Here is a 22,389-nt window from a genome sequence, read left to right as displayed (position 1 = left end):
TGGAGTGAGGGTGATTGGAGTGAGGGGAGTGTTAATGGAGTGAGGATGACGGGAGTGAGGATGATGGGAGTGAGGGTGAGTGTTAATGGAGTGAGGGAGTGTGTTACTGGAATGAGGGACTATGTTAATGGAGTGTGTTAATGGAGTGAGGATGACGGGAGTGAGGATGATGGGAGTGAGTGTGAGTGTTAATGGAGTGAGGGTGTGTGTTACTGGAATGAGGGTGAGTATTAATGGAGTGAGGGTGATGGGAGTGAAGGTGATGCGAGTGAAGGTGATGGGAGTGAGGGGAAGTGTTAATGGAGTGAGTGAGGGTGATGGGAGTGAGGGTGATGAGAGTGAGGGGGAGTGTTATTGGAGTGAGGGGGAGTGTTAATGGAGTGATGATGACTGTTAATGGAGTGAGTGTGGGTGATGGAAGTGAGGGGGAGTGCTAATGGAGTAAGGGTGAATGTTAATAGAGTGAGGGTGAATGTTAATAGAGTGAGGGAGTGTGTTAATGGAGTGAGGGTGATGGGAGTGAGGGTGATGGGAGTGAGGGTGAGTGTTAATGGTGTGAGCGAGTGTGTTAATGGAGTGAGGGTGTGTTAATGGAGTGAGGGAGTGTGTTAATGGAGTGAGGGTGATGGGAGTGAAGGTGATGGGAGTGAGGGGGAGTGTTAATGGAGTGAGTGAGGGTGATGGGAGTGAGGGTGATGAGAGTGAGGGGGAGTGTTAATGGAGTGAGTGAGTGTGTTAATGGAGTGAGGGGGAGTGTTAATGGAGTGAGGGTGAGTGTTAATGGAGTGAGGGGGACAGTTAATGGAGTGAGGGAGTGTATTAATGGAGTGAGGGTGAGTGTTAATGGAGTGAGGGTGATGGGAGTGAGGGTGAGTGTTAATGGAGTGAGGGGGACAGTTAATGAAGTGAGGGTGATGGGAGTGAGGGTGAGTGTTAATGGAGTGAGGGAGTGTGTTACTGGAGTGAGGGACTATGTTAATGGAGTGAGTCTTAATGGAGTGAGTGTGAGTGTTAATGGAGTGAGGGTGTGTGTTACTGGAATGAGGGTGAGTGTTAATGGAGTGAGGGAGTGTATTAATGGAGTGAGGGTGTTAATAGAGTGAAGGTGATGGGAGTGAGGGTGATGGGAGTGAGGGTGATGGGAGTGAGGGTGATGAGAGTGAGGGTGATGAGAGTGAGGGGGAGTGTTATTGGAGTGAGGGGGAGTGTTAATGGAGTGAGGATGAGTGTTAATGGAGTGAGTGTGGGTGATGGAAGTGAGGGGGAGTGCTAATGGAGTAAGGGTGAGTGTTAATGGAGTGAGGGTGAGTGTTAATGGAGTGAGGAAGTGTGTTTATGGAGTGAGGGAGTGTGTTAATGGAGTGAGGGACTATGTTAATGGAGTGAGTGTGAGTGTTAATGGAGTGAGGGAGTGTATTAATGGAGTGAGGGTGTTAATAGAGTGAAGGTGATGGGAGTGAGGGTGATGGGAGTGAGGGTGATGGGAGTGAGGGTGATGGGAGTGAGGGTGATGGGAGTGAGGGTGATGGGAGTGAGGGGAAATGTTAATGGAGTGAGGGAGTGTGTTAATGGAGTGAGCGAGTGTGTTAATGGAGTGAGTGTGAGTGTTAATGGAGTGAGGGAGTGTATTAATGGAGTGAGGGTGTTAATAGAGTGAGGGTGATGCGAGTGAGGGTGATGCGAGTGAGGGTGATGCGAGTGAGGGTGATGCGAGTGAGGGTGATGCGAGTGAGGGTGATGCGAGTGAAGGTGATGGGAGTGAAGGTGATGGGAGTGAAGGTGATGGGAGTGAAGGTGATGGGAGTGAGGGGAAGTGTTAATGGAGTGAGTGAGTGTGTTAATGGAGTGAGGGGGAGTGTTAATGGAGTGAGGGGGAGTGTTAATGGAGTGAGTGTGGGTGATGGAAGTGAGGGTGATGAGAGTGAGGGGGAGTGTTAATGGAGTGAGTGAGTGTGTTAATGGAGTGAGGGGGAGTGTTAATGGAGTGAGGGGGAGTGTTAATGGAGTGAGGGGGAGTGTTAATGGAGTGAGGGTGAATGTTAATGGAGTGAGGGAGTGTGTTAATGGAGTGAGGGTGAGTGTTAATGGAGTGAGGGTGAGTGTTAATGGAGTGAGGGTGATGGGAGTGAGGGTGAGTGTTAATGGTGTGAGCGAGTGTGTTAATGGAGTGAGGGGAGTGTTAATGGAGTGAGGATGACGGGAGTGAGGATGATGGGAGTGAGGGTGAGTGTTAATGGAGTGAGGGAGTGTGTTACTGGAGTGAGGGACAATGTTAATGGAGTGAGTGTTAATGGAGTGAGTGTGAGTGTTAATGGAGTGAGGGAGTGTATTAATGGAGTGAGGGTGTTAATAGAGTGAAGGTGATGGGAGTGAGGGTGATGGGAGTGAGGGTGATGGGAGTGAGGGTGATGGGAGTGAGGGTGATGGGAGTGAGGGGAAATGTTAATGGAGTGAGGGAGTGTGTTAATGGAGTGAGCGAGTGTGTTAATGGAGTGAGGGTGAGTGTTAATGGAGTGAGAATGATGGGTGTGAGGATGTGTTAATGGAGTGAGTGTGTGTGTTAATGGAGTGAGGGTGTTAATAGAGTGAAGGTGATGGGAGTGAGGGTGATGGGAGTGAGGGTGATGGGAGTGAGGGTGATGGGAGTGAGGGTGATGAGAGTGAGGGGGAGTGTTAATGGAGTGAGGGAGTGTGTTAATGGAGTGAGGGGGAGTGTTAATGGAGTGAGGGGGAGTGTTAATGGAGTGAGGGGGAGTGTTAATGGAGTGAGAGTAATTGAAGTGAGTGTTTTTGGAGTGAGTGAGAGTATGAATGGAGTGAGGGGAGTGTTAATGGAGTGAGGATGACGGGAGTGAGGATGACGGGAGTGAGGGTGAGTGTTAATGGAGTGAGGGTGAGTGTTAATGGAGTGAGGGTGATGGGAGTGAGGGGGAGAATTAATGGAGTCAGGGAGTGTGTTAATGGAGTGAGGGGGAATGTTAATGGAGTGAGGGAGTGTGTTAATGGAGTGAGGGTGAGTGTTAATGGAGTGAGGGTGAGTGTTAATGGAGTGAGGGTGAGTGTTAATGGAGTGAGGGTGAGTGTTAATGGAGTGAGGGTGATGGGAGTGAGGGGGAGAATTAATGGAGTCAGGGAGTGTGTTAATGGAGTGAGGGGGAATGTTAATGGAGTGAGGGAGTGTGTTAATGGAGTGAGGGAGTGTGTTAATGGAGTGAGGGGGAGTGTTAATGGAGTGAGGGTGAGTGTTAATGGAGTGAGGGTGAGTGTTAATGGAGTGAGGGTGATGGGAGTGAGGGTGAGTGTTAATGGAGTGAGGGAGTGTGTTAATGGAGTGAGGGAGTGTGTTAATGGAGTGAGTGAGTGTTAATGGAGTGAGGGTGAGTGTTAATGGAGTGAGAGTAATTGAAGTGAGTGTTTTTGGAGTGAGTGAGAGTATGAATGGAGTGAGGGTGATTGGAGTGAGGGGAGTGTTAATGGAGTGAGGATGACGGGAGTGAGGATGACGGGAGTGAGGGTGAGTGTTAATGGAGTGAGGGTGTGTGTTACTGGAATGAGGGTGAGTATTAATGGAGTGAGGGAGTGTATTAATGGAGTGAGGGTGTTAATAGAGTGAAGGTGATGGGAGTGAAGGTGATGGGAGTGAGGGGAAGTGTTAATGGAGTGAGTGAGGGTGATGAGAGTGAGGGGGAGTGTTAATGGAGTGATGATGACTGTTAATGGAGTGAGTGTGGGTGATGGAAGTGAGGGTGAGTGTTAATGGAGTGAGGGGGAGTGTTAATGGAGTGAGGGGGAGTGTTAATGGAGTGAGGGTGAATGTTAATGGAGTGAGGGAGTGTGTTAATGGAGTGAGGGTGAGTGTTAATGGAGTGAGGGTGAATGTTAATAGAGTGAGGGTGAATGTTAATGAAGTGAGGGAGTGTGTTAATGAAGTGAGGGAGTGTGTTAATGGAGTGAGGGTGATGGGAGTGAGGGTGATGGGAGTGAGGGGGAGTATTAATGGAGTCAGGGAGTGTGTTAATGGAGTGAGTGAGTGTGTTAATGGAGTGAGGGTGAGTGTTAATGGAGTGAGGGTGAGTGTTAATGGAGTGAGGGAGTGTGTTAATGGAGTGAGGGTGAGTGTTAATGGAGTGAGCGAGTGTGTTAATGGAGTGAGGGTGAGTATTAATGGAGTGAGGGTGAGTATTAATGGAGTGAGGGTGAGTGTTAATGGAGTGAGAGTGATGGGAGTGAGGGGGAGTATTAATGGAGTCAGGGAGTGTGTTAATGGAGTGAGTGAGTGTGTTAATGGAGTGAGGGTGAGTGTTAATGGAGTGAGGGGGAGTGTTAATGGAGTGAGTGTGGGTGATGGAAGTGAGGGGGAGTGCTAATGGAGTGAGGGTGAGTGTTAATGGAGTGAGGGTGAATGTTAATGGAGTGAGGGGGAGTGTTAATGGAGTGAGGGGGAGTGTTAATGGAGTGAGGGGGAGTGTTAATGGAGTAAGGGTGATGGGAGTGAGGGTGAGTGTTAATGGAGTGAGGGAGTGTGTTAATGGAGTGAGGGTGAGTGTTAATGGAGTGAGGGTGAGTGTTAATGGAGTGAGGGTGATGGGAGTGAGGGTGAGTGTTAATGGAGTCAGGGAGTGTGTTAATGGAGTGAGGGTGAGTGTTAATGGAGTGAGGGAGTGTGTTAATGGAGTGAGGGTGAGTGTTAATGGAGTGAGGGTGAGTGTTAATGGAGTGAGGGTGATGGGAGTGAGGGTGAGTGTTAATGGAGTGAGGGAGTGTGTTAATGGAGTGAGGGTGAGTGTTAATGGAGTGAGGGGGAGTGTTAATGGAGTGAGTGTGGGTGATGGAAGTGAGGGGGAGTGCTAATGGAGTGAGGGTGAGTGTTAATGGAGTGAGGGTGAATGTTAATGGAGTGAGGGGGAGTGTTAATGGAGTGAGGGGGAGTGTTAATGGAGTGAGGGGGAGTGTTAATGGAGTAAGGGTGATGGGAGTGAGGGTGAGTGTTAATGGAGTGAGGGAGTGTGTTAATGGAGTGAGGGTGAGTGTTAATGGAGTGAGGGTGAGTGTTAATGGAGTGAGGGTGAGTGTTAATGGAGTGAGGGTGATGGGAGTGAGGGGGAGAATTAATGGAGTCAGGGAGTGTGTTAATGGAGTGAGGGTGAGTGTTAATGGAGTGAGGGTGAGTGTTAATGGAGTGAGGGTGATGGGAGTGAGGGTGAGTGTTAATGGAGTGAGGGAGTGTGTTAATGGAGTGAGGGTGAGTGTTAATGGAGTGAGGGAGTGTGTTAATGGAGTGAGGGTGATGGGAGTGAGGGTGAGTGTTAATGGAGTGAGGGAGTGTGTTAATGGAGTGAGGGTGAGTGTTAATGGAGTGAGGGTGAGTGTTAATGGAGTGAGGGTGATGGGAGTGAGGGTGAGTGTTAATGGAGTGAGGGAGTGTGTTAATGGAGTGAGGGTGAGTGTTAATGGAGTGAGGGTGATGGGAGTGAGGGGGAGAATTAATGGAGTCAGGGAGTGTGTTAATGGAGTGAGGGTGAGTGTTAATGGAGTGAGGGTGAGTGTTAATGGAGTGAGGGTGATGGGAGTGAGGGTGAGTGTTAATGGAGTGAGGGAGTGTGTTAATGGAGTGAGGGTGAGTGTTAATGGAGTGAGGGAGTGTGTTAATGGAGTGAGGGTGAGTGTTAATGGAGTGAGGGAGTGTTAATGGAGTGAGGGTGAGTGTTAATGGAGTGAGGGTGAGTGTTAATGGAGTGAGGGTAATTGGAGTGAGTGTTTTTGGAGTGAGTGAGAGTATGAATGGAGTGAGGGTGATTGGAGTGAGGGGAGTGTTAATGGAGTGAGGATGACGGGAGTGAGGGTGAGTGTTAATGGAGTGAGGGAGTGTATTAATGGAGTGAGGGTGTTAATAGAGTGAAGGTGATGGGAGTGAGGGTGATGGGAGTGAGGGTGATGGGAGTGAAGGTGATGGGAGTGAAGGTGATGGGAGTGAGGGGAAGTGTTAATGGAGTGAGTGAGGGTGATGAGAGTGAGGGAGTGTGTTAATGGAGTGAGGGAGTGTGTTAATGGAGTGAGGGGGAGTGTTAATGGAGTGAGGGTGATGGGAGTGAAGGTGATGGGAGTGAAGGTGATGGGAGTGAGGGGAAGTGTTAATGGAGTGAGTGAGGGTGATGAGAGTGAGGGAGTGTGTTAATGGAGTGAGGGAGTGTGTTAATGGAGTGAGCGAGTGTGTTAATGGAGTGAGCGAGTGTGTTAATGGAGTGAGGGTGAGTATTAATGGAGTGAGGGTGAGTATTAATGGAGTGAGGGTGAGTGTTAATGGAGTGAGGGTGAGTGTTAATGGAGTGAGAGTGATGGGAGTGAGGGGGAGTATTAATGGAGTCAGGGAGTGTGTTAATGGAGTGAGGGAGTGTGTTAATGGAGTGAGTGAGTGTGTTAATGGAGTGAGGGTGAGTGTTAATGGAGTGAGGGGGAGTGTTAATGGAGTGAGGGGGAGTGTTAATGGAGTGAGGGTGAGTATTAATGGAGTGAGGGTGAGTGTTAATGGAGTGAGAGTGATGGGAGTGAGGGGGAGTATTAATGGAGTCAGGGAGTGTGTTAATGGAGTGAGTGAGTGTGTTAATGGAGTGAGTGAGTGTGTTAATGGAGTGAGGGTGAGTGTTAATGGAGTGAGGGGGAGTGTTAATGGAGTGAGTGTGGGTGATGGAAGTGAGGGGGAGTGCTAATGGAGTGAGGGTGAATGTTAATGGAGTGAGGGAGTGTGTTAATGGAGTAAGGGTGAATGTTAATAGAGTGAGGGAGTGTGTTAATGAAGTGAGGGAGTGTGTTAATGGAGTGAGGGTGATGGGAGTGAGGGTGAGTGTTAATGGAGTGAGGGAGTGTGTTAATGGAGTGAGGGTGAGTATTAATGGAGTGAGGGTGAGTGTTAATGGAGTGATGATGATGGGAGTGAGTGTGTGTTAATGGAGTGAGGGTGAGTGTTAATGGAGTGAGCGAGTGTGTTAATGGAGTGAGGGTGAGTATTAATGGAGTGAGGGTGAGTGTTAATGGAGTGAGAGTGATGGGAGTGAGGGGGAGTATTAATGGAGTGAGTGAGTGTGTTAATGGAGTGAGGGTGAGTGTTAATGGAGTGAGGGTGAGTGTTAATGGAGTGAGGGAGTGTTAATGGAGTGAGGGTGAGTGTTAATGGAGTGAGGGTGAGTGTTAATGGAGTGAGGGTAATTGGAGTGAGTGTTTTTGGAGTGAGTGAGAGTATGAATGGAGTGAGGGTGATTGGAGTGAGGGGAGTGTTAATGGAGTGAGGATGACGGGAGTGAGGGTGAGTGTTAATGGAGTGAGGGAGTGTATTAATGGAGTGAGGGTGTTAATAGAGTGAAGGTGATGGGAGTGAGGGTGATGGGAGTGAGGGTGATGGGAGTGAAGGTGATGGGAGTGAAGGTGATGGGAGTGAGGGGAAGTGTTAATGGAGTGAGTGAGGGTGATGAGAGTGAGGGAGTGTGTTAATGGAGTGAGGGAGTGTGTTAATGGAGTGAGGGGGAGTGTTAATGGAGTGAGGGTGATGGGAGTGAGGGTGAGTGTTAATGGTGTGAGCGAGTGTGTTAATGGAGTGAGGGTGAGTGTTAATGGAGTGAGGGTGTGTTAATGGAGTGAGGGTGAGTGTTAATGGAGTGATGATGATGGGAGTGAGTGTGTGTTAATGGAGTGAGGGAGTGTGTTAATGGAGTGAGCGAGTGTGTTAATGGAGTGAGCGAGTGTGTTAATGGAGTGAGGGTGAGTATTAATGGAGTGAGGGTGAGTATTAATGGAGTGAGGGTGAGTGTTAATGGAGTGAGAGTGATGGGAGTGAGGGGGAGTATTAATGGAGTCAGGGAGTGTGTTAATGGAGTGAGGGAGTGTGTTAATGGAGTGAGTGAGTGTGTTAATGGAGTGAGGGTGAGTGTTAATGGAGTGAGGGGGAGTGTTAATGGAGTGAGGGAGTGTGTTAATGGAGTGAGGGAGTGTGTTAATGGAGTGAGGGTGAGTATTAATGGAGTGAGGGTGAGTGTTAATGGAGTGAGAGTGATGGGAGTGAGGGGGAGTATTAATGGAGTCAGGGAGTGTGTTAATGGAGTGAGTGAGTGTGTTAATGGAGTGAGGGTGAGTGTTAATGGAGTGAGCGAGTGTGTTAATGGAGTGAGGGTGAGTATTAATGGAGTGAGGGTGAGTGTTAATGGAGTGAGAGTGATGGGAGTGAGGGGGAGTATTAATGGAGTCAGGGAGTGTGTTAATGGAGTGAGTGAGTGTGTTAATGGAGTGAGTGAGTGTGTTAATGGAGTGAGGGTGAGTGTTAATGGAGTGAGGGGGAGTGTTAATGGAGTGAGTGTGGGTGATGGAAGTGAGGGGGAGTGCTAATGGAGTGAGGGTGAATGTTAATGGAGTGAGGGAGTGTGTTAATGGAGTAAGGGTGAATGTTAATAGAGTGAGGGAGTGTGTTAATGAAGTGAGGGAGTGTGTTAATGGAGTGAGGGTGATGGGAGTGAGGGTGAGTGTTAATGGAGTGAGGGAGTGTGTTAATGGAGTGAGGGTGAGTATTAATGGAGTGAGGGTGAGTGTTAATGGAGTGATGATGATGGGAGTGAGTGTGTGTTAATGGAGTGAGGGTGAGTGTTAATGGAGTGAGCGAGTGTGTTAATGGAGTGAGGGTGAGTATTAATGGAGTGAGGGTGAGTGTTAATGGAGTGAGAGTGATGGGAGTGAGGGGGAGTATTAATGGAGTGAGTGAGTGTGTTAATGGAGTGAGGGTGAGTGTTAATGGAGTGAGGGTGAGTGTTAATGGAGTGAGGGAGTGTTAATGGAGTGAGGGTGAGTGTTAATGGAGTGAGGGTGAGTGTTAATGGAGTGAGGGTAATTGGAGTGAGTGTTTTTGGAGTGAGTGAGAGTATGAATGGAGTGAGGGTGATTGGAGTGAGGGGAGTGTTAATGGAGTGAGGATGACGGGAGTGAGGGTGAGTGTTAATGGAGTGAGGGAGTGTATTAATGGAGTGAGGGTGTTAATAGAGTGAAGGTGATGGGAGTGAGGGTGATGGGAGTGAGGGTGATGGGAGTGAGGGAGTGTGTTAATGGAGTGAGGGAGTGTGTTAATGGAGTGAGGGGGAGTGTTAATGGAGTGAGGGGGAGTGTTAATGGAGTGAGGGTGATGGGAGTGAGGGTGAGTGTTAATGGTGTGAGCGAGTGTGTTAATGGAGTGAGGGTGAGTGTTAATGGAGTGAGGGTGTGTTAATGGAGTGAGGGTGAGTGTTAATGGAGTGATGATGATGGGAGTGAGTGTGTGTTAATGGAGTGAGGGAGTGTGTTAATGGAGTGAGCGAGTGTGTTAATGGAGTGAGCGAGTGTGTTAATGGAGTGAGGGTGAGTATTAATGGAGTGAGGGTGAGTATTAATGGAGTGAGGGTGAGTGTTAATGGAGTGAGAGTGATGGGAGTGAGGGGGAGTATTAATGGAGTCAGGGAGTGTGTTAATGGAGTGAGGGAGTGTGTTAATGGAGTGAGTGAGTGTGTTAATGGAGTGAGGGTGAGTGTTAATGGAGTGAGGGGGAGTGTTAATGGAGTGAGGGAGTGTGTTAATGGAGTGAGGGTGAGTATTAATGGAGTGAGGGTGAGTGTTAATGGAGTGAGAGTGATGGGAGTGAGGGGGAGTATTAATGGAGTCAGGGAGTGTGTTAATGGAGTGAGTGAGTGTGTTAATGGAGTGAGGGTGAGTGTTAATGGAGTGAGAGTAATTGGAGTGAGTGTTTTTGGAGTGAGTGTGAGTATGAATGGAGTGAGGGTGATTGGAGTGAGGGGAGTGTTAATGGAGTGAGGATGACAGGAGTGAGGATGATGGGAGTGAGGGTGAGTGTTAATGGAGTGAGGGAGTGTGTTACTGGAGTGAGGGACTATGTTAATGGAGTGAGTGTTAATGGAGTGAGTGTGAGTGTTAATGGAGTGAGGGTGTGTGTTACTGGAATGAGGGTGAGTATTAATGGAGTGAGGGAGTGTATTAATGGAGTGAGGGTGTTAATAGAGTGAAGGTGATGGGAGTGAGGGTGATGGGAGTGAGGGTGATGGGAGTGAGGGGGAGTGTTAATGGAGTGAGTGAGGGTGATGGGAGTGAGGGTGATGAGAGTGAGGGTGAGTGTTAATGGAAGTGAGGGGGAGTGCTAATGGAGTGAGGGTGAGTGTTAATGGAGTGAGGGTGAGTGTTAATAGAGTGAGGGTGAATGTTTATGGAGTGAGGGAGTGGGTTAATGGAGTGAGGGGGACAGTTAATGGAGTGAGGGTGATGGGAGTGAGGGTGAGTGTTAATGGAGTGAGGGAGTGTGTTACTGGAGTGAGGGACTATGTTAATGGAGTGAGTCTTAATGGAGTGAGTGTGAGTGTTAATGGAGTGAGGGTGTGTGTTACTGGAATGAGGGTGAGTATTAATGGAGTGAGGGAGTGTATTAATGGAGTGAGGGTGTTAATAGAGTGAAGGTGATGGGAGTGAGGGTGATGGGAGTGAGGGTGATGGGAGTGAGGGTGATGGGAGTGAGGGGAAGTGTTAATGGAGTGAGTGAGGGTGATGGGAGTGAGGGTGATGAGAGTGAGGGGGAGTGTTATTGGAGTGAGGGGGAGTGTTAATGGAGTGAGGATGAGTGTTAATGGAGTGAGTGTGGGTGATGGAAGTGAGGGGGAGTGTTAATGGAGTAAGGGTGAGTGTTAATGGAGTGAGGGAGTGTGTTAATGGAGTGAGGGACTATGTTAATGGAGTGAGTGTTAATGGAGTGAGTGTGAGTGTTAATGGAGTGAGGGAGTGTATTAATGGAGTGAGGGTGTTAATAGAGTGAGGGTGATGCGAGTGAGGGTGATGCGAGTGAGGGTGATGCGAGTGAGGGTGATGCGAGTGAGGGTGATGCGAGTGAAGGTGATGCGAGTGAAGGTGATGCGAGTGAAGGTGATGCGAGTGAAGGTGATGCGAGTGAAGGTGATGCGAGTGAAGGTGATGGGAGTGAGGGGGAGTGTTAATGGAGTGAGTGAGGGTGATGGGAGTGAGGGTGATGAGAGTGAGGGGGAGTGTTAATGGAGTGAGTGAGTGTGTTAATGGAGTGAGGGGGAGTGTTAATGGAGTGAGGGAGTGTGTTAATGGAGTGAGGGTGAATGTTAATAGAGTGAGGGTGAGTGTTAATGGAGTGAGGGTGATGGGAGTGAGGGTGAGTGTTAATGGTGTGAGCGAGTGTGTTAATGGAGTGAGGGGAGTGTTAATGGAGTGAGGGAGTGTATTAATGGAGTGAGGGTGTTAATAGAGTGAGGGTGATGGGAGTGAGGGTGATGGGAGTGAGGGTGATGGGAGTGAGGGTGATGGGAGTGAGGGGAAATGTTAATGGAGTGAGGGAGTGTGTTAATGGAGTGAGGGTGAGTGTTAATGGAGTGAGGGTGAGTGTTAATGGAGTGAGGGTGAATGTTAATAGAGTGAGGGTGAGTGTTAATGGAGTGAGTGAGTGTGTTAATGGAGTGAGGGTGAGTGTTAATGGAGTGAGGGTGAGTGTTAATAGAGTGAGTGTGAGTGTTAATAGAGTGAGTGTGAGTGTTAATAGAGTGAGGGAGTGTGTTAATGGAGTGAATGAGTGTGTTAATGGAGTGAGGGTGAGTGTTAATGGAGTGAGTGAGTGTGTTAATGGAGTGAGGGTGAGTGTTAATGGAGTGAGGGAGTGTGTTAATGAAGTGAGGGTGATGGGAGTGAGTGAGTGTGTTAATGGAGTGAGTGAGTGTGTTAATAGAGTGAGTGTGAGTGTTAATAGAGTGAGGGTGAGTGTTAATGGTGTGAGCGAGTGTGTTAATGGAGTGAGGGTGAGTGTTAATGGAGTGAGGGGGAGTGTTAATGGAGTGAGGGAGTGGGTTAATGGAGTGAGGGGGACAGTTAATGGAGTGAGGGTGATGGGAGTGAGGGTGAGTGTTAATGGAGTGAGAATGATGGGTGTGAGGATGTGTTAATGGAGTGACGGTGAGTGTATTAATGGAGTGAGGGGGACAGTTAATGGAGTGAGGGTGATGGGAGTGAGGGTGAGTGTTAATGGAGTGAGGGAGTGTGTTAATGAAGTGAGGGAGTGGGTTAATGGAGTGAGGGGGACAGTTAATGGAGTGAGGGTGATGGGAGTGAGGGTGAGTGTTAATGGAGTGAGGGAGTGTGTTAATGGAGTGAGGGAGTGGGTTAATGGAGTGAGGGGGACAGTTAATGGAGTGAGGGTGATGGGAGTGAGGGTGAGTGTTAATGGAGTGAGGGAGTGTGTTACTGGAGTGAGGGACTATGTTAATGGAGTGAGTCTTAATGGAGTGAGTGTGAGTGTTAATGGAGTGAGGGTGTGTGTTACTGGAATGAGGGTGAGTATTAATGGAGTGAGGGAGTGTATTAATGGAGTGAGGGTGTTAATAGAGTGAAGGTGATGGGAGTGAGGGTGATGGGAGTGAGGGTGATGGGAGTGAGGGTGATGGGAGTGAGGGGAAGTGTTAATGGAGTGAGTGAGGGTGATGGGAGTGAGGGTGATGAGAGTGAGGGGGAGTGTTATTGGAGTGAGGGGGAGTGTTAATGGAGTGAGGATGAGTGTTAATGGAGTGAGTGTGGGTGATGTAAGTGAGGGGGAGTGCTAATGGAGTAAGGGTGAGTGTTAATGGAGTGAGGGTGAGTGTTAATGGAGTGAGGGAGTGTGTTACTGGAGTGAGGGACTATGTTAATGGAGTGAGTGTTAATGGAGTGAGTGTAAGTGTTAATGGAGTGAGGGAGTGTATTAATGGAGTGAGGGTGTTAATAGAGTGAGGGTGATGCGAGTGAGGGTGATGCGAGTGAGGGTGATGCGAGTGAGGGTGATGCGAGTGAGGGTGATGCGAGTGAGGGTGATGCGAGTGAGGGGGAGTGTTAATGGAGTGAGTGAGGGTGATGGGAGTGAGGGTGATGAGAGTGAGGGGGAGTGTTAATGGAGTGAGTGAGTGTGTTAATGGAGTGAGGGGGAGTGTTAATGGAGTGAGGATGAGTGTTAATGGAGTGAGTGTGGGTGATGGAAGTGAGGGGGAGTGCTAATGGAGTAAGGGTGAGTGTTAATGGAGTGAGGGTGAGTGTTAATGGAGTAAGGGTGAGTGTTAATGGAGTGAGGGTGAATGTTAATGAAGTGAGGGAGTGTGTTAATGGAGTGAGGGAGTGTGTTAATGGAGTGAGGGTGAGTGTTAATGGAGTGAGGGTGATGGGAGTGAGGGTGAGTGTTAATGGTGTGAGGGTGATGGGAGTGAGGGTGAGTGTTAATGGTGTGAGCGAGTGTGTTAATGGAGTGAGGGTGAGTATTAATGGAGTGAGGGTGAGTGTTAATGGAGTGAGGGTGAGTGTTAATGGAGTGAGAGTGATGGGAGTGAGGGGGAGTATTAATGGAGTCAGGGAGTGTGTTAATGGAGTGAGGGAGTGTGTTAATGGAGTGAGTGAGTGTGTTAATGGAGTGAGGGTGAGTGTTAATGGAGTGAGGGGGAGTGTTAATGGAGTGAGGGGGAGTGTTAATGGAGTGAGGGTGAGTATTAATGGAGTGAGGGTGAGTGTTAATGGAGTGAGAGTGATGGGAGTGAGGGGGAGTATTAATGGAGTCAGGGAGTGTGTTAATGGAGTGAGTGAGTGTGTTAATGGAGTGAGTGAGTGTGTTAATGGAGTGAGGGTGAGTGTTAATGGAGTGAGGGGGAGTGTTAATGGAGTGAGTGTGGGTGATGGAAGTGAGGGGGAGTGCTAATGGAGTGAGGGTGAATGTTAATGGAGTGAGGGAGTGTGTTAATGGAGTAAGGGTGAATGTTAATAGAGTGAGGGAGTGTGTTAATGAAGTGAGGGAGTGTGTTAATGGAGTGAGGGTGATGGGAGTGAGGGTGAGTGTTAATGGAGTGAGGGAGTGTGTTAATGGAGTGAGGGTGAGTATTAATGGAGTGAGGGTGAGTGTTAATGGAGTGATGATGATGGGAGTGAGTGTGTGTTAATGGAGTGAGGGTGAGTGTTAATGGAGTGAGCGAGTGTGTTAATGGAGTGAGGGTGAGTATTAATGGAGTGAGGGTGAGTGTTAATGGAGTGAGAGTGATGGGAGTGAGGGGGAGTATTAATGGAGTGAGTGAGTGTGTTAATGGAGTGAGGGTGAGTGTTAATGGAGTGAGGGTGAGTGTTAATGGAGTGAGGGAGTGTTAATGGAGTGAGGGTGAGTGTTAATGGAGTGAGGGTGAGTGTTAATGGAGTGAGGGTAATTGGAGTGAGTGTTTTTGGAGTGAGTGAGAGTATGAATGGAGTGAGGGTGATTGGAGTGAGGGGAGTGTTAATGGAGTGAGGATGACGGGAGTGAGGGTGAGTGTTAATGGAGTGAGGGAGTGTATTAATGGAGTGAGGGTGTTAATAGAGTGAAGGTGATGGGAGTGAGGGTGATGGGAGTGAGGGTGATGGGAGTGAAGGTGATGGGAGTGAAGGTGATGGGAGTGAAGGTGATGGGAGTGAGGGGAAGTGTTAATGGAGTGAGTGAGGGTGATGAGAGTGAGGGAGTGTGTTAATGGAGTGAGGGAGTGTGTTAATGGAGTGAGGGGGAGTGTTAATGGAGTGAGGGTGATGGGAGTGAGGGTGAGTGTTAATGGTGTGAGCGAGTGTGTTAATGGAGTGAGGGTGAGTGTTAATGGAGTGAGGGTGTGTTAATGGAGTGAGGGTGAGTGTTAATGGAGTGATGATGATGGGAGTGAGTGTGTGTTAATGGAGTGAGGGAGTGTGTTAATGGAGTGAGCGAGTGTGTTAATGGAGTGAGCGAGTGTGTTAATGGAGTGAGGGTGAGTATTAATGGAGTGAGGGTGAGTATTAATGGAGTGAGGGTGAGTGTTAATGGAGTGAGAGTGATGGGAGTGAGGGGGAGTATTAATGGAGTCAGGGAGTGTGTTAATGGAGTGAGGGAGTGTGTTAATGGAGTGAGTGAGTGTGTTAATGGAGTGAGGGTGAGTGTTAATGGAGTGAGGGTGAGTGTTAATGGAGTGAGGGAGTGTGTTAATGGAGTGAGGGTGAGTATTAATGGAGTGAGGGTGAGTGTTAATGGAGTGAGAGTGATGGGAGTGAGGGGGAGTATTAATGGAGTCAGGGAGTGTGTTAATGGAGTGAGTGAGTGTGTTAATGGAGTGAGGGTGAGTGTTAATGGAGTGAGCGAGTGTGTTAATGGAGTGAGGGTGAGTATTAATGGAGTGAGGGTGAGTGTTAATGGAGTGAGAGTGATGGGAGTGAGGGGGAGTATTAATGGAGTCAGGGAGTGTGTTAATGGAGTGAGTGAGTGTGTTAATGGAGTGAGTGAGTGTGTTAATGGAGTGAGGGTGAGTGTTAATGGAGTGAGGGGGAGTGTTAATGGAGTGAGTGTGGGTGATGGAAGTGAGGGGGAGTGCTAATGGAGTGAGGGTGAATGTTAATGGAGTGAGGGAGTGTGTTAATGGAGTAAGGGTGAATGTTAATAGAGTGAGGGAGTGTGTTAATGAAGTGAGGGAGTGTGTTAATGGAGTGAGGGTGATGGGAGTGAGGGTGAGTGTTAATGGAGTGAGGGAGTGTGTTAATGGAGTGAGGGTGAGTATTAATGGAGTGAGGGTGAGTGTTAATGGAGTGATGATGATGGGAGTGAGTGTGTGTTAATGGAGTGAGGGTGAGTGTTAATGGAGTGAGCGAGTGTGTTAATGGAGTGAGGGTGAGTATTAATGGAGTGAGGGTGAGTGTTAATGGAGTGAGAGTGATGGGAGTGAGGGGGAGTATTAATGGAGTGAGTGAGTGTGTTAATGGAGTGAGGGTGAGTGTTAATGGAGTGAGGGTGAGTGTTAATGGAGTGAGGGAGTGTTAATGGAGTGAGGGTGAGTGTTAATGGAGTGAGGGTGAGTGTTAATGGAGTGAGTGTTTTTGGAGTGAGTGTTTTTGGAGTGAGTGAGAGTATGAATGGAGTGAGGGTGATTGGAGTGAGGGGAGTGTTAATGGAGTGAGGATGACGGGAGTGAGGGTGAGTGTTAATGGAGTGAGGGAGTGTATTAATGGAGTGAGGGTGTTAATAGAGTGAAGGTGATGGGAGTGAGGGTGATGGGAGTGAGGGTGATGGGAGTGAGGGAGTGTGTTAATGGAGTGAGGGAGTGTGTTAATGGAGTGAGGGGGAGTGTTAATGGAGTGAGGGGGAGTGTTAATGGAGTGAGGGTGATGGGAGTGAGGGTGAGTGTTAATGGTGTGAGCGAGTGTGTTAATGGAGTGAGGGTGAGTGTTAATGGAGTGAGGGTGTGTTAATGGAGTGAGGGTGAGTGTTAATGGAGTGATGATGATGGGAGTGAGTGTGTGTTAATGGAGTGAGGGAGTGTGTTAATGGAGTGAGCGAGTGTGTTAATGGAGTGAGGGTGAGTATTAATGGAGTGAGGGTGAGTATTAATGGAGTGAGGGTGAGTGTTAATGGAGTGAGAGTGATGGGAGTGAGGGGGAGTATTAATGGAGTCAGGGAGTGTGTTAATGGAGTGAGGGAGTGTGTTAATGGAGTGAGTGAGTGTGTTAATGGAGTGAGGGTGAGTGTTAATGGAGTGAGGGGGAGTGTTAATGGAGTGAGGGAGTGTGTTAATGGAGTGAGGGTGAGTATTAATGGAGTGAGGGTGAGTGTTAATGGAGTGAGAGTGATGGGAGTGAGGGGGAGTATTAATGGAGTCAGGGAGTGTGTTAATGGAGTGAGTGAGTGTGTTAATGGAGTGAGGGTGAGTGTTAATGGAGTGAGAGTAATTGGAGTGAGTGTTTTTGGAGTGAGTGTGAGTATGAATGGAGTGAGGGTGATTGGAGTGAGGGGAGTGTTAATGGAGTGAGGATGACAGGAGTGAAGGTGATGGGAGTGAGGGTGATGGGAGTGAGGGTGATGGGAGTGAGGGGGAGTGTTAATGGAGTGAGTGAGGGTGATGGGAGTGAGGGTGATGAGAGTGAGGGTGAGTGTTAATGGAAGTGAGGGGGAGTGCTAATGGAGTGAGGGTGAGTGTTAATGGAGTGAGGGTGAGTGTTAATAGAGTGAGGGTGAATGTTTATGGAGTGAGGGAGTGGGTTAATGGAGTGAGGGGGACAGTTAATGGAGTGAGGGTGATGGGAGTGAGGGTGAGTGTTAATGGAGTGAGGGAGTGTGTTACTGGAGTGAGGGACTATGTTAATGGAGTGAGTCTTAATGGAGTGAGTGTGAGTGTTAATGGAGTGAGGGTGTGTGTTACTGGAATGAGGGTGAGTATTAATGGAGTGAGGGAGTGTATTAATGGAGTGAGGGTGTTAATAGAGTGAAGGTGATGGGAGTGAGGGTGATGGGAGTGAGGGTGATGGGAGTGAGGGTGATGGGAGTGAGGGGAAGTGTTAATGGAGTGAGTGAGGGTGATGGGAGTGAGGGTGATGAGAGTGAGGGGGAGTGTTATTGGAGTGAGGGGGAGTGTTAATGGAGTGAGGATGAGTGTTAATGGAGTGAGTGTGGGTGATGGAAGTGAGGGGGAGTGTTAATGGAGTAAGGGTGAGTGTTAATGGAGTGAGGGAGTGTGTTAATGGAGTGAGGGACTATGTTAATGGAGTGAGTGTTAATGGAGTGAGTGTGAGTGTTAATGGAGTGAGGGAGTGTATTAATGGAGTGAGGGTGTTAATAGAGTGAGGGTGATGCGAGTGAGGGTGATGCGAGTGAGGGTGATGCGAGTGAGGGTGATGCGAGTGAAGGTGATGCGAGTGAAGGTGATGCGAGTGAAGGTGATGCGAGTGAAGGTGATGGGAGTGAGGGGGAGTGTTAATGGAGTGAGTGAGGGTGATGGGAGTGAGGGTGATGAGAGTGAGGGGGAGTGTTAATGGAGTGAGTGAGTGTGTTAATGGAGTGAGGGGGAGTGTTAATGGAGTGAGGGAGTGTGTTAATGGAGTGAGGGTGAATGTTAATAGAGTGAGGGTGAGTGTTAATGGAGTGAGGGTGATGGGAGTGAGGGTGAGTGTTAATGGTGTGAGCGAGTGTGTTAATGGAGTGAGGGGAGTGTTAATGGAGTGAGGGAGTGTATTAATGGAGTGAGGGTGTTAATAGAGTGAGGGTGATGGGAGTGAGGGTGATGGGAGTGAGGGTGATGGGAGTGAGGGGAAATGTTAATGGAGTGAGGGAGTGTGTTAATGGAGTGAGGGTGAGTGTTAATGGAGTGAGGGTGAGTGTTAATGGAGTGAGGGTGAATGTTAATAGAGTGAGGGTGAGTGTTAATGGAGTGAGTGAGTGTGTTAATGGAGTGAGGGTGAGTGTTAATGGAGTGAGGGTGAGTGTTAATAGAGTGAGTGTGAGTGTTAATAGAGTGAGGGAGTGTGTTAATGGAGTGAATGAGTGTGTTAATGGAGTGAGGGTGAGTGTTAATGGAGTGAGTGAGTGTGTTAATGGAGTGAGGGTGAGTGTTAATGGAGTGAGGGAGTGTGTTAATGAAGTGAGGGTGATGGGAGTGAGTGAGTGTGTTAATGGAGTGAGTGAGTGTGTTAATAGAGTGAGTGTGAGTGTTAATAGAGTGAGGGTGAGTGTTAATGGTGTGAGCGAGTGTGTTAATGGAGTGAGGGTGAGTGTTAATGGAGTGAGGGGGAGTGTTAATGGAGTGAGGGAGTGGGTTAATGGAGTGAGGGGGACAGTTAATGGAGTGAGGGTGATGGGAGTGAGGGTGAGTGTTAATGGAGTGAGAATGATGGGTGTGAGGATGTGTTAATGGAGTGACGGTGAGTGTATTAATGGAGTGAGGGGGACAGTTAATGGAGTGAGGGTGATGGGAGTGAGGGTGAGTGTTAATGGAGTGAGGGAGTGTGTTAATGAAGTGAGGGAGTGGGTTAATGGAGTGAGGGGGACAGTTAATGGAGTGAGGGTGATGGGAGTGAGGGTGAGTGTTAATGGAGTGAGGGAGTGTGTTAATGAAGTGAGGGAGTGGGTTAATGGAGTGAGGGGGACAGTTAATGGAGTGAGGGTGATGGGAGTGAGGGTGAGTGTTAATGGAGTGAGGGAGTGTGTTACTGGAGTGAGGGACTATGTTAATGGAGTGAGTCTTAATGGAGTGAGTGTGAGTGTTAATGGAGTGAGGGTGTGTGTTACTGGAATGAGGGTGAGTATTAATGGAGTGAGGGAGTGTATTAATGGAGTGAGGGTGTTAATAGAGTGAAGGTGATGGGAGTGAGGGTGATGGGAGTGAGGGTGATGGGAGTGAGGGTGATGGGAGTGAGGGGAAGTGTTAATGGAGTGAGTGAGGGTGATGGGAGTGAGGGTGATGAGAGTGAGGGGGAGTGTTATTGGAGTGAGGGGGAGTGTTAATGGAGTGAGGATGAGTGTTAATGGAGTGAGTGTGGGTGATGTAAGTGAGGGGGAGTGCTAATGGAGTAAGGGTGAGTGTTAATGGAGTGAGGGTGAGTGTTAATGGAGTGAGGGAGTGTGTTACTGGAGTGAGGGACTATGTTAATGGAGTGAGTGTTAATGGAGTGAGTGTGAGTGTTAATGGAGTGAGGGAGTGTATTAATGGAGTGAGGGTGTTAATAGAGTGAGGGTGATGCGAGTGAGGGTGATGCGAGTGAGGGTGATGCGAGTGAGGGTGATGCGAGTGAGGGTGATGCGAGTGAGGGTGATGCGAGTGAGGGGGAGTGTTAATGGAGTGAGTGAGGGTGATGGGAGTGAGGGTGATGAGAGTGAGGGTGAGTGTTAATGGAGTGAGTGAGTGTGTTAATGGAGTGAGGGGGAGTGTTAATGGAGTGAGGATGAGTGTTAATGGAGTGAGTGTGGGTGATGGAAGTGAGGGGGAGTGCTAATGGAGTAAGGGTGAGTGTTAATGGAGTGAGGGTGAGTGTTAATGGAGTAAGGGTGAGTGTTAATGGAGTGAGGGTGAATGTTAATGAAGTGAGGGAGTGTGTTAATGGAGTGAGGGAGTGTGTTAATGGAGTGAGGGTGAGTGTTAATGGAGTGAGGGTGATGGGAGTGAGGGTGAGTGTTAATGGTGTGAGGGTGATGGGAGTGAGGGTGAGTGTTAATGGTGTGAGCGAGTGTGTTAATGGAGTGAGGGAGTGTTAATGGAGTGAGGATGACGGGAGTGAGGATGATGGGAGTGAGGGTGAGTGTTAATGGAGTGAGGGAGTGTATTAATGGAGTGAGGGTGTTAATAGAGTGAGGGTGATGGGAGTGAGGGTGATGGGAGTGAGGGTGATGGGAGTGAGGGGAAATGTTAATGGAGTGAGGGTGAGTGTTAATGGAGTGAGGGTGAGTGTTAATGGAGTGAGGGTGAGTGTTAATGGAGTGAGGGTGAGTGCTAATGGAGTGGGGGTCATGGGAGTGAGGGAGTGTATTAATAGATTGAGTGAGTGTGTTAATGGAGTGAGTGAATGAGGAACTTGCCGCAGACAGGATCGGGATGTGATGTGATGCCTTCCCTGCCCGAATTGCCTGTGGCTGCTGGCCCGGTCCCGGTAGCGGGGATGGGGGATGGGGATGGGGAGTGGGGGATGGGGGATGGGGGTGGGCCGGGTGAGTACTGCACTGACCTGCGGGCTCTCAGGCTCCCGGTGACACTGTGACCAGCTCCTCTGCAGGAAGCGCCGAAGGGCCGGGAGCATGGCCAGGACCCGTCCCGCAGCACGATCGGGGCACAGCGCAGCGCGGTGCCCTCCCGTCCCGGAGTCAGAGCCAGAGCCAGCGCTGAGCTCCTCCTGGGGCCAGCCTCCAGTTGCTTCCTACTCGTCATTTCCTCACATTCCCCAGACTCCCTTTCTCTCTCTCTCTCTCTCTCTTTGATTCTCTGTTTGTCTGTCTCTCTTCCTCCTGGGCTCTCCCCGCCGCCCCCAAGCTGTCTCTGTGTCTGTCTCTGTTTTTCTCTGTCTTACTCAAACTGCGCCCAAAGCCTTCAATAACCTTGTCTCTGCACGTTTGCTGGTGACCCCCCAGTCCAGGGGCAGGGGTGTGAACTTAACAATTTCATAGATTCCTCCACTAAAACAGAAAACTAATGCAGACCTGAGTGAAGTCTTTAACAAGCATAAAGTGGTTTAACACAGGGAAAACAATTCCACTTATAGGGAGTTCATAACCGTTTGGGTGAGTTTACTAACCGGCTTGTTTGAGGAGAAATGGAATAGAAAGACTGATTTAACCGAAATGAAAATGGGTGGGTAGAAGCTGGGATTCAGCAAAAATATCAGCACAGAAGGGCCGAAGGGGCTGTTTCTGATCTACAGCTTCTGGTGTAATCACGCTGCCTGAAAGGGTGGATTCAACAGGAACTTTCAAAATAACTGAAACAGAAACATCTGCTGAACTGTGGGGAAACAGCAGGAGTATGTGACTAATTCAGACCAGTCGCTAATTGTGACTTTCAAAGAGCCATCACAGGTAGAACAGACTGAATGACCTTCCTCTGCGCTGAGGGATGTTTTCTGGGAGTGTGGGGAGCACTTTGCTGACTACATTTCATGTTTTCTGAAGTATTTTATTTAATCAAACAGTGTTAATATTTCCAGTTCAGCCAAGGGTAGTCCTGAACTTTCCAGAAATGAAACTGGATGAACTTCAGATAGAGTCATAGAGATGTACAGCATGGAAACAGATCTTTCGGTCCAACCTGTCCATACTGACCAGATATCCCAACCCAATCTAGTCCCACCTGCCAGTACCCGGCCCATATCTCTCCAAACCCTTCCTATTCATATACCCATCCAAATGCCTCTTAAATGTTGCAATTGTACTGGCCTCCACCACTTCCTCTGGCAGCTCATTCCATACACGTACCACTCTCTGTGTGAAAATGTTGTCCCTTAGGTCTCTTTTATATCTTTCCCCTCTCACCCTAAACCTATGCCCTCTAGTTCTGGACTCCCTGACCCCGGGGAAAAGACTTTGTCTATTTATCCTATCCATGCCCCTCATAATTTTGTAAACCTCTATAAGGTCATCCCTCAGCCTCTGACGCTCCAGGGAAAACAGCCCCAGCCTGTTCAGCCTCTCCCTATAGCTCAAATCCTCCAACCCTGGCAACATCCTTGTAAATCTTTTCTGAACACTTTCAAGTTTCACAACATCTTTCTGACAGGAAGGAGACCAGAACTACATGCAATACTCCAACAGTGGCCTAACCAATGTCCTGTACAGCCGCAACATGATCTCCCAACTCCTGTATTCAATACTCTGACCAATAAAGGAAAGCATACCAAACGCCTTCTTCACTATCCTATCCACCTGAGACTCCACTTTCAAGGAGCTATGAACCTGCACTCCAAAGTCTCTTTGTTCAGCAACACTGTCTAGGACCTTACCATTAAGTGTATAAGTCCTGCTAAGATTTGCTTTCCAAAATGCAGCACCTCTCATTGATCTGAATTAAACTCCACCTGCCACTTCTCAGCCCATTGGCCAATCTGGTCAAGATCCTGTTG

The 22,389-nt window shown here is 48.7% G+C and overlaps 1 protein-coding gene across 2 annotated transcripts in view; it reads right to left on the bottom strand.

Moving 5' to 3' along the window:
* mif4gdb (MIF4G domain containing b) overlaps nucleotides 1–20,686 on the bottom strand; it is a 39,638-nt gene extending 18,952 nt beyond the window's left edge. For both annotated transcript variants that reach the window (XM_060844388.1, XM_060844387.1), the window contains exon 1: nucleotides 20,506–20,686. The gene's annotated coding sequence lies outside the window, so the exon portion shown is untranslated. The remainder of the gene's footprint in view (nucleotides 1–20,505) is intronic.
* Nucleotides 20,687–22,389: the final 1,703 nt, after the last annotated feature.

The sequence above is a fragment of the Hemiscyllium ocellatum genome, chromosome 25 (assembly GCF_020745735.1).
Source record: "Hemiscyllium ocellatum isolate sHemOce1 chromosome 25, sHemOce1.pat.X.cur, whole genome shotgun sequence".
Lineage (NCBI taxonomy): Eukaryota > Metazoa > Chordata > Chondrichthyes > Orectolobiformes > Hemiscylliidae > Hemiscyllium > Hemiscyllium ocellatum.
This window is presented reverse-complemented; position numbering and strand designations above follow the sequence as displayed.